Genomic DNA, 14,940 nt, shown 5'->3' with positions numbered 1-14,940 from the left:
CACAAATCTTATATTGTATGTTTTACATTAAAATGTAAATCAATAAATTGTCACCAGACTAAATGCTAATATACTGCCTACTTATTAGCAATATCATTTACTTATAATAAAATATTCAGAATATAATTTATTATAAAAAATATACATCATGTGTGCTCATGCGTTTAATATAAACATCGACCAAAAAAAGCAAGACGAAAATATATATATCCAAAATTCACAATAAATTTATAAAATAATTGGCTGAATTAGGAGCTTGAAGAGAAGCGTAAATTGCAAAGTACAATCGTGCAAAAACACACATGTAGGGTGATAAAAAAATTTGAGGACGGTGTACGATATCATTTATCATTGTCAGCCTAACTTCGAATGTGCAGAACGACGTTCCACGTTGTTCTATTTCTATGCTTTTAACAATATTGTACATCACATGTTAGTTTTTTCTCTTTTCACTCTGGTTCTTTTGTTACTCTGCCTTGTCCAACTCCAAACTCTTCTCAGTCACTCAAGTCAACGGATGCTATATCTTCATGGTAAGAAAGGGACATTCAACAACTGTCTTTACGATCTTTTAGAAAACACTACAATTTAGCTTTATTCACACTAGGATTTATGAAGACAACAAAATTGCAATTGAATATTCGGCATAAACTAACAGCTTATTGTTAACAAGAAATGAAATTTTACAATAAATTATTTTAGATGCTGAGTTAAAATAATAAATTAATAAAGTATAATGAAATGAATTAATAAAGTATAATGAAATTCTATTTTTTCTTCTATTTTGAGAACGATTCTTTCAAAAGTAGCTTATAATTTAATTAGAAATAACACTCTATGCATCTTAATGATATATTGATACAATAATACTTCGAAAAAAAAAATAATAAAATTTTTGTTCTCTTATATCTAACAATTATTATATACAACAATCTAAAAATCACATACATAAACATAAAAACACGAAAAATATATAATTTATTTTAATACTCATTTAAAAAATTTTATCTGTAAAGTTAAGCAGAAATAAGTCTGCTTCCTGGAAGCCAAAGATAGAGAAAAATAAAAATTTATTTTTTTGTTTCAGGTAAGATAGCTGAATTTATACAAGACGTACTACTTTCCATTACAAAGGCGATCTTCCGTTACTCATGTGAGCAGAAATCTTATTATATATTCAAACTCGTGGATTATTCTACACAATTGCATGCCATTTATGCATTTGTTTAATTCTAACTTTGTGTTTAATATTACATTAAGAATATAATTATTATGAGTCTTAAAAAAAATAACTTTCTTTTTGTTTTTCCTGCATTAACCAAAACTTTGATATTAAGTACTTGAATATTCATGACGCGGCTTTTATTACATGAATAACATTACCTTTCTTCACTCCGTAGCGAAGCATTAGGGACGTAAATCACGGCTCGAGTTCATACATTTTACATGATTTTAGTTTATAACGCAGTTAACGTGGATCATTAATTTCAATAATCTCTCGGATATTGCTCGCATAGACGCAACTGTAAATGTTATTCTCGAATAAAATCATTATCGTACCGATATTAGCACCATATATCATGTATTATAATATAACGTGACCATACATATGCAAATATGTTATAACAATTTATATATAACAAAAACGTTTCCTATTCTATTTCTCTTCTTAGCACTTATTTCTTGTCATTACTATAGATAATATTACGTTCGGGTATATATCCGCAAACCGTAGAAAGTTAAACCTAGTTTAACTTCGAAATCCCACGAGCTGATTGAATAATGTTGAACTTAAATTAAGTTTATTTTTTAACTCCAACTAATTGAATCAATCCTACATTAGAGAGAGTAACTCAAATATGTAATCGATTTTCAAACTTTTATTTATTAAAATATTTGATCTTTTACTTACAAGAGATGTGAATTATATATATATATATATATATATATATATATATATATATATGATGTGAATTATATATATATATACATATGTTCTTGTGTGAAAATTATTTCAATCTAGTATTTTACAGAATATATATATTTTATGATAACTTAAATTTCTAAATTCTTCTTCTCTTTGTTTCTCCCATTTTCATCTATTGACAAATAATTACTAAAAAAGAATATTTTAATAATTTTAATGCATTTTTAGTGGATTTTAAACTTTACGATAAAATCATGTGAATGCAATCAGTCCTTATAATAATATATAATAATACATATATTCAATCTAAATTATAGTATTGCATGTTGTAAGTGTATATATTTTTGAGTTGTAATCTTAACATTTCAACGTAGCATTTTTATGAAATATAATGCTAAATTCTATTCACATACAGTATAATTCTGTTAAATGAAGACGAGCAACCGATTATAGAGCATGACCACGTACAACAGCGGCTAAGGACAGCAAGGGTGAAAACCAACCCTTGCGCACCTGCCCGCTCCCATGTTCGATTAGCGATGAATTATCCCCAACCAAGCCCCCCCAGTAATTCTACCTGTTGGTCTAAATCTCAGTCCATCCTCCCATTGATTATTCAGTTATCAAGCATTTTCAAATGTTAACGTTTAAATCAATTGAGCTTTATATTTACATTTCATGAGAAAATGCTTGTGTAATGAAATAAAAAATTAATGTTATTCGTATAATACATAATAATATATGACTAGTAAAATTGCGAATTAGTACGTAAACGTAAATGATTAAATGCGGGGAAATATATTTATCGTTGTGAAACGTAATTTTTTACCTTGAAAGTAATAAAACAATTGATATTATCTAATTTGTTCTTAATGAATTGTGCCAGAAACAGCAACGGAAACTATTGCAGAGATTCGATTCATTCTAAATTTACTCTGTCTTGCAACGGACACGTGATCGATGGTTGGAAATACTCTACGAAAAGGGAAGTGATCATGTGTACCTTTCTCATTTTATAGAAACACTAGCTTCGAATAAATTTAAAACTCAACTTTGTTTTTTTCTTTGTGTGGACGATAAAATTACGCCATATTGATATTAAATAGTACTATTAAAAAAATCTTATAACAATTATGTAATATGTTATATAATTATTTTTTAGTTATCATAATCGGCTTTAAAATCTGCCTTATCTATTATAATTAATTATTACAAATGTATATATATATTTTAAACATATGTTTAGTACAAGACTTTTCTTCTTGCCAACTACAAAGCGTTCAAATATTCGATAAAGAATTCTTTAACAATATTCAGTATTTTTATACGTATAAAACTATGTGTATATATATTATTGTACAAGTTCACATTATCAACACGCAATGTTCGTGCAAGCAATAATCATAAAAGGCTCAATCACAAGACATTAGCTTGCGAAGGTGGTACTAAGTGAGAGAGAGATAAAAAGAAAAGAAAAGGATAGAAGAGAAATATCGAACGGAAAATACGTGATGTAGATGTTAACTTTCCGGTCTGATCGTCGTGCGCTTTATATCATTCCGTGCTCGTATATAATGACGCAAGAGTTTGCCTTTTTGTAAAACGAACAATATTTTTATCTTTATGAGGCTCTAAACTTTTTAATTTTATAACGAATTACCGTAAATGAAATCCATACGAAGAAGGCTTAGGATCTTATGGTATTTTGTTAACGCGCACATAAATCCGTCCAACCGTTTAAATATTAACTGTTTCATAATAAACGATCTCGGAGGAAAAATATATATATACATAAGTTTAGCTATGCTCGATTGTAGTTCGTGCATATACTTTTTCATAATTTCGTAGGCAACAAATTGATTATTAGAGAATCAGACATCGATATAAATCAATATATACGAACGCAGCCATTTTGTTCAGTCGAATGACAGAATCAAACATGGAATTTTTATTAAATGGATATTTACCGGAAACCTGAATAGAGCTATATATCACAAGACAAATAAAAAGATTGTTTGTCTAGATTAGTTGATATTTTTTCGTACAAAAGATTTCGTACGGATTTTTGGTTGAAAGTTAAATCTCGGTAGACAGGACGGAGACAGAAAGAAGAATATGAATTACGTATATACTCGGGACTTATTTAGCTTTCTAGCGGAGGCTTTGAATTTTCAACAGGAAAACACTTGAATTTTAATCAACATATAAAGTGGTTATTTTTCAACACGTATTTCTAGATACTTTTAGCATGTGTCGCGAAAATATGCATATGAATAATTTCTTTATCATTTTGAATGCGGTAACATAGAAGATACCATGTAGTAAAAAATATAAATATGATAAAAAGCGCGCGCGCGAATTTATGCGGTACTTGTATAAATTCAAATTATTAAGGTCCTTTTGCCTGTTCTTCTTAAGATGATGTAATCGCATTCTTTATTATGGAGAATCTCTTAAGAATTTTAAGAATGAATTTACGTATGATTGATGCATGAGATTAGTATACGACAAAATTAAATATTTCAGCGTTTTAATTTCTGAAAGCAACATAAAAGTAGATTGATATATTTGATATATATTGATATGCTTATTTAATTTTATTAATATCACGTAATATATAATTTATTTTTGTGATTGTTATCTGTGTTGATTCTCATGACAGTAAATCTGATATATTTAAACTCAAAGACAAACTATTATTAATAATAGAAGAAAAGAGAGAATATAATTTTTTGTGAATAATTATAAAAAAATTAACCTTTACATTAAATTTTATGTCAAATTCAAACGCTAGATTTATATTAATATTTTAAGACACGTAAAATTTTAAATAAATTTGTGATGTAGATTTTGTGTAAAAAATTGTGTATCTTATACTCTCATTACATGTGATCAAAATTACATATCTTAGCGATAATAGAAATGTATATTACATACATGTAATATAGTTTAATTGTATCTAAAAAATTTTTTTATACAATCTATTTTCATCTCAATTCTCATTGAGAATTAAAAAATGCATCATGTTAATAAAAGTTTTCATATTCTCTGTATTGGAAATTAAAGGAATAAAGGATATTGTATCTGCTATGTGAATACATAAAGATACAAGCAAAGTTTGGAACTCGTGTTTACAATTTTCGGTACATGCACTCCTATAGAGAATGCCGGTAGCATGCCATTGTTGGCAGACCCTTAGTGTTATACATGCATCAAAATATACATGTATATGCTCTCGTTTACGTTACGGCAGATTATGTTTGCTGAAACTAAATATTATGGAGTTGAAAGAGTAACGTAATAATACATTTAAAATATTTTAGTTTATCTGATCTAGAAATATATATATATGGATATTGGCTAAAAATTTTTATATCTTAATTGTATATATATTTACATGCATTTTTATTTTTATTATTTATAGTTTTATGTTGTGTTATGCACACATTATTACTGGCATTTAATGATTTTTATCAATTATTATTTAAAAAAATTATATATTAATTTACAGTTACATATGTGTATGACATATCGAAATATAATTTTTAATAATAAAATTTATAGGTATTATTTTTCAGTTATTTTAGAGTGACATTTTATTTAATAGAGATATTTTGTATAACTTCATTTTGTTATTATTAAAAAATATTTTAGCGTTATACCTTTATTAATTTAGTTATCTTGAATGTAAATACATTATATTAGGTGTACAATGACAATTCTTTTAAATCAAATATATAAATTAGCTCTTTTGAAATCGCGCATTGGAACCCCTGGCGCAATATAATTGAGTTTAAAGGATCAAATAAATTCATCTTCTGCAAATGCAATATGAAATATGTATACAGCTGCACGCGCTGTCATCATATCAGCTATTATTCTGGAATTCTCTTACTTCTTGTTTATATGTCCAATTACTCGCTTTAAAATTGATAGCTATTTATAGAATAAGAATAGCGTTTGACAATATTTTAAAATTTCATATCTATTTTTACTCTTGCACAAGTCGCGGTAAATGTTAAGCTTTTTATCAATCACTTGTGTAAAAAGAAATAGAACTATTCTTTTTCATGGAAGAAAAAGAGTGGAAGCTACGAAGACTTTTGACGTAGATACATCTGCCCAAGGGCAAAGGAGAAAGAGAGAGTTAGGTCGGCGGATGGCGGAGGGTCGACTACCTCGTGAAATAACAATTCGGTTTCGATCGCGAGAAGTCTGGAAATTTTCATCTCCGCCCGGAGGCACGAGACGCGATGGTGGGGTGGTAAGGGGGTAGTTGGAGGTCCGTTCTGGAAAGGTGGCGAGAGAAGGAGGCTGGATCGTACGGGGTGCCGAGCGGAGGTGGTAAGGAGAACTGGGGAATGAAACTGGCGAACGAGAGGGGTTCGGATGGAGAAAGGGGTCGGCGGCGGAGACGGGGGGAAGGGGTGGCGAAGGGTTTAAAATAATAGTAGAACATAGCGGCTGAGTCGGTCGCACGAGGAGAGTGAGAAGAGAACTCCGCCCCGCGAAATATGGCGAGCTTCGCCAGGACGTGATTGGGTGACGGGAGGACCCCGAAGCACCCAAGCCAAGACATTGGTGCCCCCTTTTCGCACTGCTACCCCCTTATTAACTATCCTCAGGTACCTGGAGGGTGCCCTCTTACCACTCGCTCCCTTGCACTTTCTCTTTCGCTTTACTTTACGTTCTCTCTCACTTTCTCTATCCTCTCTCTTTTTCTCTCCCTCTTCTGATCTCGCATATTCTCGGCTCTCTCAGAGTAGATTCAGTGAAATATCCTTGCCCATTGTCTGGACGGCGCAACCGGTCGACGCTCGATACCTCCTGATATGCGAATATCACCACGTGGCTAGTAGTAAAATATAGGTTGCCGGCGGATCAGCACCCGGCAGTAGTAACGGTCGACGCATAAGCCAGACACGACGAGTGATTCGATGCTACTTTGGTAAATCTCACCATTGTACATATTTATTTCGAACGATCTCGTGTAAATTATGTCAATTTTTTATTGACAATTCCTTTTCTATTTTGAATAGACTTTTTAAATGTAAAAAATAATATTTTAAATTAATGTAAAAAAATATTCAAAATATTAGATTTTTGTTTTTAGTAATAATAATATATCAACGGATCAAATTTTTAAATCAAATGGACATATATGCATGTTTATGTGTGTGTGTGTGTGTGTGTTTGTGTAAAAAATAACCTTAATAACTTCTATATATATTATTTTTAATAATATCCGCAATCATTTCACAATATTATAATATTGCTTAAATTTTAAACTAGTTTATTAAAATATATCTTAAATCAATTATTTAATATAATTAATAAATACAATGTGGCATAATTAATAGAATAATAATTTTAATTTTATTTAGATACAATGGCATCAACCGTAATTATATCGTTTTTCTAATAATATTATAAAAAATAGATAGCTAATTATCATAAAAAGACACATTCCATAGCATTTAATTTTCAGATCTATCGAATATTTGAGATATTTCTCCGACATGTGAAACAAGCCGTCATCCGTGACAGTTGAACTCATGTGTCACGAAATATCCTTATCCACGGTCTGGTCGATACGAATGGGCATCGCTCGATATCCCTTTTGCATGCGGAAATCGTACATAGTGCGGGAGGTGAAATTTGGTTCAGCTTCGAGGTGGTCAGCAGAACGAGCTTCCGGTCTGGAGACCCGATAATCTCGGCTGCGCAGTTCCATGCATGGAGTTGTCAATCAGGGTTGATGGTGTCCCGCTGGAACGTCCGCTGTCTGTCCGATTCGTCGACGGATATATACGAGGTTCGGACACTGCACGACATCCGCAGTATTCATGCGATCTATCTGATCGCCTTCCTGTTCGCGAGCAATACGATCGCGCGGTTCTCTGTTATGATTCAATCTAGTATTAAGCCTCGCGTCGCTTCATTCTGATATATTAATGCCGCGATAAAAGTTGTTCTCATGATCAATTAAAGCAAGATTAATATGTACTCCTTCTCTACCTCATTTTAAGTGATAGATCTATATAATATATTGAAAACGCGTCTACCGACTCTCGGTCGACACATCGACTCACGTGGCATCCAGCTTGCAAAAATTTCGTCGATGCGGCCACTTTTCCCCTGTGGCAGCGAAAACGCAGATAGGCGTGGATTCGAATTAGCGCGAGATTTCGAACGGGTTTCATGGTAATTGGAAGCGGTCGTTTTTGCCATCGTGCTACGCTTTCGGTGGGTAGTTACGTAGGTAGGTGGGTGAGCAGGTAGATAGCAGGTACTTGTTTGCGGAGGGCGCGAATAGATTAATCATCCGTTAAGCTTGGGCAAGACGTATACGCGTCGGTGGCTGTACCGGCTTAATCCAGCAGGTTCACCCCTTTATGCCACCGCCTGTCCTCTTCGGTATCACCCCTCGCCTGGCTGGCGCGACGGAATAACAGATGTAACCTGAGCGCCTTACACAGCAGTGAGTTACGCCCACTCTCCGAGATACGCCAGATTGTGTAACTTCGTAAGCTCTCGGGTTTTTTTTTAATAGATTTTCTGGTGTAACAAATTAATGTAAACATCGTCAACCTATTTTCTGCTTTATCTTTGAAATAATTTTTCATCATCTGGCCATTGAAAGATCAGATATATATTTAATTAATGACTATATTATTTTTTTCTTATTTATAATTAAACTTAGATAACTAAACTAATCGAAACACTCGAAATTAGTAGTGAAACACTCGAATTATACTTAGTTGATAAAAATTCAAAATGAAAATTGTTTCAATGTCTTTTAAACGCATAGAAGATTAATTTTTGTACTTTTAATCTATAAATGTTTCTTTTAAATATTTTTATTCAATTTTTCGTATATTTTTGGACAGATACATGTAATTAATTTCGTATGTTTTTAAGAGTAAACTTTCACAGTTGTTACTTAGTAAAATGAAAGATGTGCGTAAAAGACGACGAAAAAAGTGAAAATCTTAGAAAGAAGTTTGATATCTTTTATGGTGTAACAGAATCTGTGACAAACGTTGTCTATGCTTAATACGTCTCTATGTTCATACAGTCTTACTTTCGCAGTCTGGACGGACGATTTACGTTGCTTCCCGCAACAGCCACAATCCTCCTGCCCCGTCGCCCAACTTCCAGTTCTATCGACTTTGCGGTATAACCGTGAATACAGATTATATCGTGCGATGGTGATCCATAAATGCATGGTTGTGTTGGTAGTTTATGCGCCGTTGCATAGAAATTTAGGATTGGCGAAGAGCTGAATTTATATTTCCTGCGAACCGTATTTGATAACGTCGGTATATCTTTGCTCTAATATTCTTGAGTGTGTTTTACGGCAACTTTTCTTGAAATTGCTACATATTATAATGTTTCCATGTTTATATGTAAAATATTGCAGCATTTTTATATATTTTCTAACATCTCAATGTGCATGCTCTATAACTCTCTCTTTCTCTCTCTCCCCCCCCCTTTTTCTCTCTCTTTTTGTTTCTTTCTTATTTCTTATATGTATAAATATTGCGTATGTGAACTCATTATTACACAAAATTTTACGATTAATAAGAAAATTGAATAGAAATTTACAGATTTGAAATGAAACACTAAAGATTTGCTTATTTTTTATATATTTTGCAATAAATTTGAATATGCTTGATCCATATTTGAATAAACATGTGCAAACATTCATGTCATCTTGGCAACATTGAATAAAATTAAAAAAAAAGCTCTACATCGCATATATTTTTTTAAATAAATATCATCCAAATATGTATTATTATGTGATAAATACTAAATCGTATTTTTTCATATTGCATTTATTTTATCAAGATAACGCGTTGCTTGTGAATAGTTTTTTATAAAATTGTGTCAAGAAATAGAAGAAATTCAAATATATTATTTGCAAACCTATTTCGATAAGACACGATATAAAAAGCAGTCGGAAAAGGGACGAGAACAACTTACGAAGCGATAAAAACGAGAAGAAATGGGGAATTTCATATCGTCACCCTCGACGCTTCCGAGAAGATCGTCGGTGCAGAACACACCTGAGCGTCGCTTTTTTTCTTCTTCATGGCGGCACAAGAAAGCTGTTGCAGAAGAATTTAGGATGCTTTCTAAAACACATACACACACACAAAAATCCTCGTATAATGAAATACTTACTCAATTATATCCGCGACTCGTAACTAATTTCTCCTTAAAATAATCAAGAAACAAATTAACCGGTAATTTCTTTTCTATTTTTTATTCAGATTTTATATGCGTAATCAAAGCTATAATTTTGTTAAAAAATTTATAGTAACAGAGTTAGTTAGTATTTTATAGTAACAGAGATAAAAATCACGAGATTGATATGTTAAGACGTCAAAATATGTAATCAGTAAATTTGTATATTTCAAATAAATGTGCCTTACGAAATTCTATCGACAATAACATCAAGCCAATCGTGATTCATATATTACATCTTTTTTTTGCGGTGGGATTGTCCAATGGTGCTGCAAAAAATTAAAATAAAGGTACTTAGACGGCACTCAACTATAGGTGCGGCATGCGATGTGTCAGAATAGCGTGGCCGACGCGTATCGCACTTTAATACAGAGTACAATCGTGTCAACGGCAAAACCGACGCGACAAAAATCAAGCCGCGGTGTTAATTGTGGCTACACTGATTTCACCTCATCGTTACTCGTACGTTCCACACCGACAATTCACCCATGTTCCGACCAACCCCTCATATAGGCTGGTTTTTGGAGCGCACACCGAGAAAGATGTACGAGGGGAAATATCGACAGCTACTGTCCATTGAATATCGTGTATGCCCTTACGAAAAATCGAGTGGTATGGGTTTATAATAATTGAGTGACGCCACGTTATCTAAAATTGTTTTCAGCTAAATTTATATCGTTCTCTATTTATGATTCATTAGTATGAATTGCATTACATTATTATTGCATAAACGTTATTAATAAAACAACATATAATTTGTTACTAAATCTCTTATATATATATATATATATATATATATATATATATATTTTATGGTTTATTAATATATAATAATTATTATTGTTATGTATTATCATTAATAATGAAATTATTTGCATGATATTTATTTATTATATATTTTTGCAAAACTAAAAAGATTGTAAAATTAATTAATAAAATAATCTCTACGATAAAAAACTTACAAATATGTATTTAATTTTAGAAAGCGATATAATAATAAGATAATAAGCATTTTTAAAGATTTATAATACGTGCAATCTTCACGATCAGTTTTCACAGCAATAATCGTTATGGATGATTTCGGATATTAGCCTATAGTTAGATAGAATATTAGCCGCTATAATGTACCAATAATGTTTCGAGCACGCGAATAACGTTATTATACACGGTGCATTAAACAAAACGATTATTGCCCGCTAAATGATCAGTATTCAACGGACTTCGTCATTGAGCGACGTTTGTTTACTATATCATTGTTATTATTGTTATTAAATGTGGTATCTCTCCTGTTGATTGGTATCACATTACTTAAATACATTACGATACACACAATATTAATGCTAATATTATGGATAGGTGAGCATGTACTGTATCATTTGTTCTATGATTTGCATTTTCATCAAAATGTTTATGCAAATCTATGAACATTACCTTGACACAATTACTAAACGGAATACAAGAGGAACAAAGGGGTAATAGATTATTTTCAAAGCCCTTGGTTGCACTCGAAACGGTTTAGATGGTTCTTACGAGCTCAAAAGAGATAAGCGTACCGTAAAAGTTTTTCACCCAACTTTACATGGAGATTGGTGTATCGATCGTTTTGCAGCAGTCGAAATTTTGTTTAAAAGCTCTCGGTTATCACTAAGTCAGCCGATCCTTCTTCGCGTTTCCTTACAGATCACTTGGACGCGACGAGAGGCGCGGCCACTTTCTGTACAACGGAATGTTAAAGCCAACTGAAGCGTTGGTCTCCATGAATAACAAATGCACAATCTCTAGCTTCTACTAGCACCTTGGCTCCTTACCCCGCGACACCCCGAAAAGTTTTCCACCCTCTCCGGAAAACTTTTAACTGGATACATTACCTGCTTGACTACCACCGCCCTTCCTTTTTTATCACAGCCCGGGCTTTTAAACTCCTACGGTTGGCGCAGCCGCCGTTATTAGAGATTTCATGGAGAAACTGGGGGAAAATAATGAATAATAGTCACGAGGATCGTCATTACGGCCATTGTTACAAAGACACGCCAGCCAACGATCCCCTCGAGATGTGATGCGACAAATTTTACACTGCATTGTATTATCATTTCCAACAGCACCGTGTTACATCGGCCTCTTAAATTTGTTAGTTGCATAAATTATTGATCGACTTTTTATTCATTATTAAATTCCTAATCTTCGGTCAGTCAATTAAGCATGCGGCTATTACAATTCAAACTCTCTCTTTTGTATGTGTGTGTGTGTGTGTGTACAATTAAATAAAATCCTTTTTTATAATATAATTTATTTTTAGTAAAATGTATAAAATATGTTGTGTTTTATCCTGATAAAATATTTTCTCTTTTCAAAGTATAAAGATAAGCAATTTATAAACATTTATAAAAGTATTATTTCGTAACAATATCTATCAATATTGCAGTTATGAATCCATTTTACTCGAAACACGTATAAACTTTTGAACAAATGAATAAAATTATTCCTTTATAGAAGTTAAATTACTTTACAAAAGTTCTCAAGTACCGGAACAAGATCCGCAACAGATAAATAGAAGCATCTTTCTATTTGCATTTAATGCGTAATAGAAATTACAGTATTGCGCATATTACTTAATACAATTTATTGCGCAATTACTTAATATAATTTATGATTTATTTTAATTAAAAAACATTTTAATATTTTTTAACATAATTTTAAGTAATGCTATTATAATAGCTAAAGAATTAAATTTTTAATTAAACTTATTTTAATTATATATACATATATATATCTATATTTATTTATTTATATAATTTTCTTGGAATATGTTTTTTTTGGACATGTTTTTGGAATTTACGTAAATTCGTTTGTTTCGATGTGTTTAAAAGTAAACTTTATAGCAAACTTTAATAATATTAAAAATAAAAACTCTATTACAGGGGGGAAAGAGGGATAATAATTAAATAAATTCTCGAATTGAGAATTATTTAAATTTGCTTGGTATCGTACCAAGAAAATTTGTGCCCTGTGCACACAAATAAGTTTCAACGAAAAACTTATTTTCTCGTTGAACTTACGCACTATCATCCGCGTTTAGCTCTTATGGCCTTTAAATTTAAGTTTATGTAAAAACTCTATTACTATCAGTAAAAATAGTAAATATTTTTATGCGTACTTCTTTTTATAATTATTATAATTTAATTTTTTTATAAATATTTTTATATATTTTTTATAAATATATATATATTTTTATATATTGCTGCTTGTAATATATATGACCTACATAATTCGTTCGCGATTAAAACTATATCGCGAAAAACTCTTATATCGAGACTGTATTACAGAAAATTTAAAAATAGTGCATGCAAAAAATCCAATCGTTTCAACTTTTTTACCGTTTCCCCATTTAAAATATTCTAATATTATACACTTAAAAATATTTCCAATAAAATTCAAAAATAATAAGAGAAAATAATATTATATATGTGCGTATGACTCGCAAACGTTCATAAAACAATAATCCAGATCGTGGTTTAAGATATAATCCCAACATTAACAAAATTAAAACGCTGATAGACAATCTTAATTAGCGAGCTGTCCATTACTCTGCACGAAAAAAACTTATTTATCACTGCAAAAATTTGAAGGAGGACAGAGAAAAAAATATTATACGCTTCTATTTACTCAGACAAACGAATCTTTCTAATTGTGTGTGTGTGTATGCACGCGTGTGAATCGTGAAATTCTACCTAACTCGCCGCTATGTCATTTCTGTTAACCCGCTCCCCCTGTCGACTGTTTCCGACCGTTTGCGAGATTCGTCCCCATCTAAGAACTTGAGCAAATATTGGTTTTGTCTAGTGGCCTCGCGATTTGCATAATTAAATCTTGGAATGTGCGCCTGTGCCTTCGCTGCGATGCGACGCGACGCGACCAGTTGGCGGATGCGAAAATAGGAATAATTAAAACTTGGGCAGATTATTTGCTGGAATCCACCAGGACGAAAACACGCTCGGAGCTGCGTGGAGATTTATTAAGGGTCCCCGACTATATACAGCATGCGATGAGCGCTGCACGTGGGATTTTCCAGGCGTTTCCTAGAGCGACGCCGCGTCATAAAAGAGAGGCATCCGCTCTGCGACCAGATTAATCCAACTAACGCAATTTTCGCGAAATGGGATGTGTTTTACGTGACGTCGCGTAATCGCAAAAATTCATGAAAATCCGGAACAATACTTGTCCGCACATAGTATTTTATCCTCTTTTTCGCGAGTCCACTGAATCGACGTTAACAGCAACAAACATTGACATTTATTATAACTTGTAGAATAGAAATTATTTAATGCAGGTCACATTTATGTCATGTTTTAGATAATACAGCTTAGCTATAAATCAATATTATAGCTCTCGTGTTACATATATACACGCTTTAGAATATTTTTCTTTTAATTTTGCAGCACACTATAATATAAAAAAGTTTATAAAATAATTTCGCTTCTCATAAAGCGTGTATATAACTCTAACAATAAGTACTATCGTTATACATAGTAAATTTGTGTTATGACTGGTTGTCATGGATTATGCGTGCGTAGTCAATCGAAACTTTCGCAGACGACAACATACATATATTGTTTCTTTTCCAGGTCATTTCAAGCCATTACGGTAAATGCCGCATTAATTTTGCAACATGATCAGAGATAGACAAGTCAATGCTCGCTCAGCGGATTCCATTCTTGTCCTGCACCTGTAGCGCAGTTGACCGTATTACATTAAATATTTCTCAC

The 14,940-nt window shown here is 32.0% G+C and overlaps 1 protein-coding gene and 1 long non-coding RNA gene across 9 annotated transcripts in view; one reads left to right on the top strand and one right to left on the bottom strand.

Moving 5' to 3' along the window:
* LOC145963593 (nucleolysin TIAR) overlaps positions 1-14,940 on the top strand; it is a 423,794-nt gene that overhangs the window by 63,245 nt on the left and 345,609 nt on the right. The window lies entirely within an intron of this gene.
* Positions 8,995-14,940, bottom strand: part of LOC145963653 (uncharacterized) — a 135,162-nt gene continuing 129,216 nt past the window's right edge. The window contains exons 4-6 of one of the 2 annotated variants that reach the window (XR_014436224.1): positions 10,366-10,446; positions 9,914-10,065; positions 8,995-9,224 (exon numbers count right to left, since the gene is read on the bottom strand). This is a non-coding gene — a long non-coding RNA (uncharacterized LOC145963653). Of the gene's footprint in view, positions 9,225-9,866; positions 10,066-10,365; positions 10,447-14,940 lie in introns of those variants that run through there. The other variant, XR_014436225.1, reaches the window with a different exon arrangement.

This window comes from Camponotus vicinus, unplaced genomic scaffold (assembly GCF_025532165.1).
Source record: "Camponotus vicinus isolate PSW18456_S1 unplaced genomic scaffold, iyCamVici1.0 SCAF_1, whole genome shotgun sequence".
NCBI classification, from domain to species: Eukaryota; Metazoa; Arthropoda; class Insecta; order Hymenoptera; family Formicidae; genus Camponotus; species Camponotus vicinus.
This window is presented reverse-complemented; position numbering and strand designations above follow the sequence as displayed.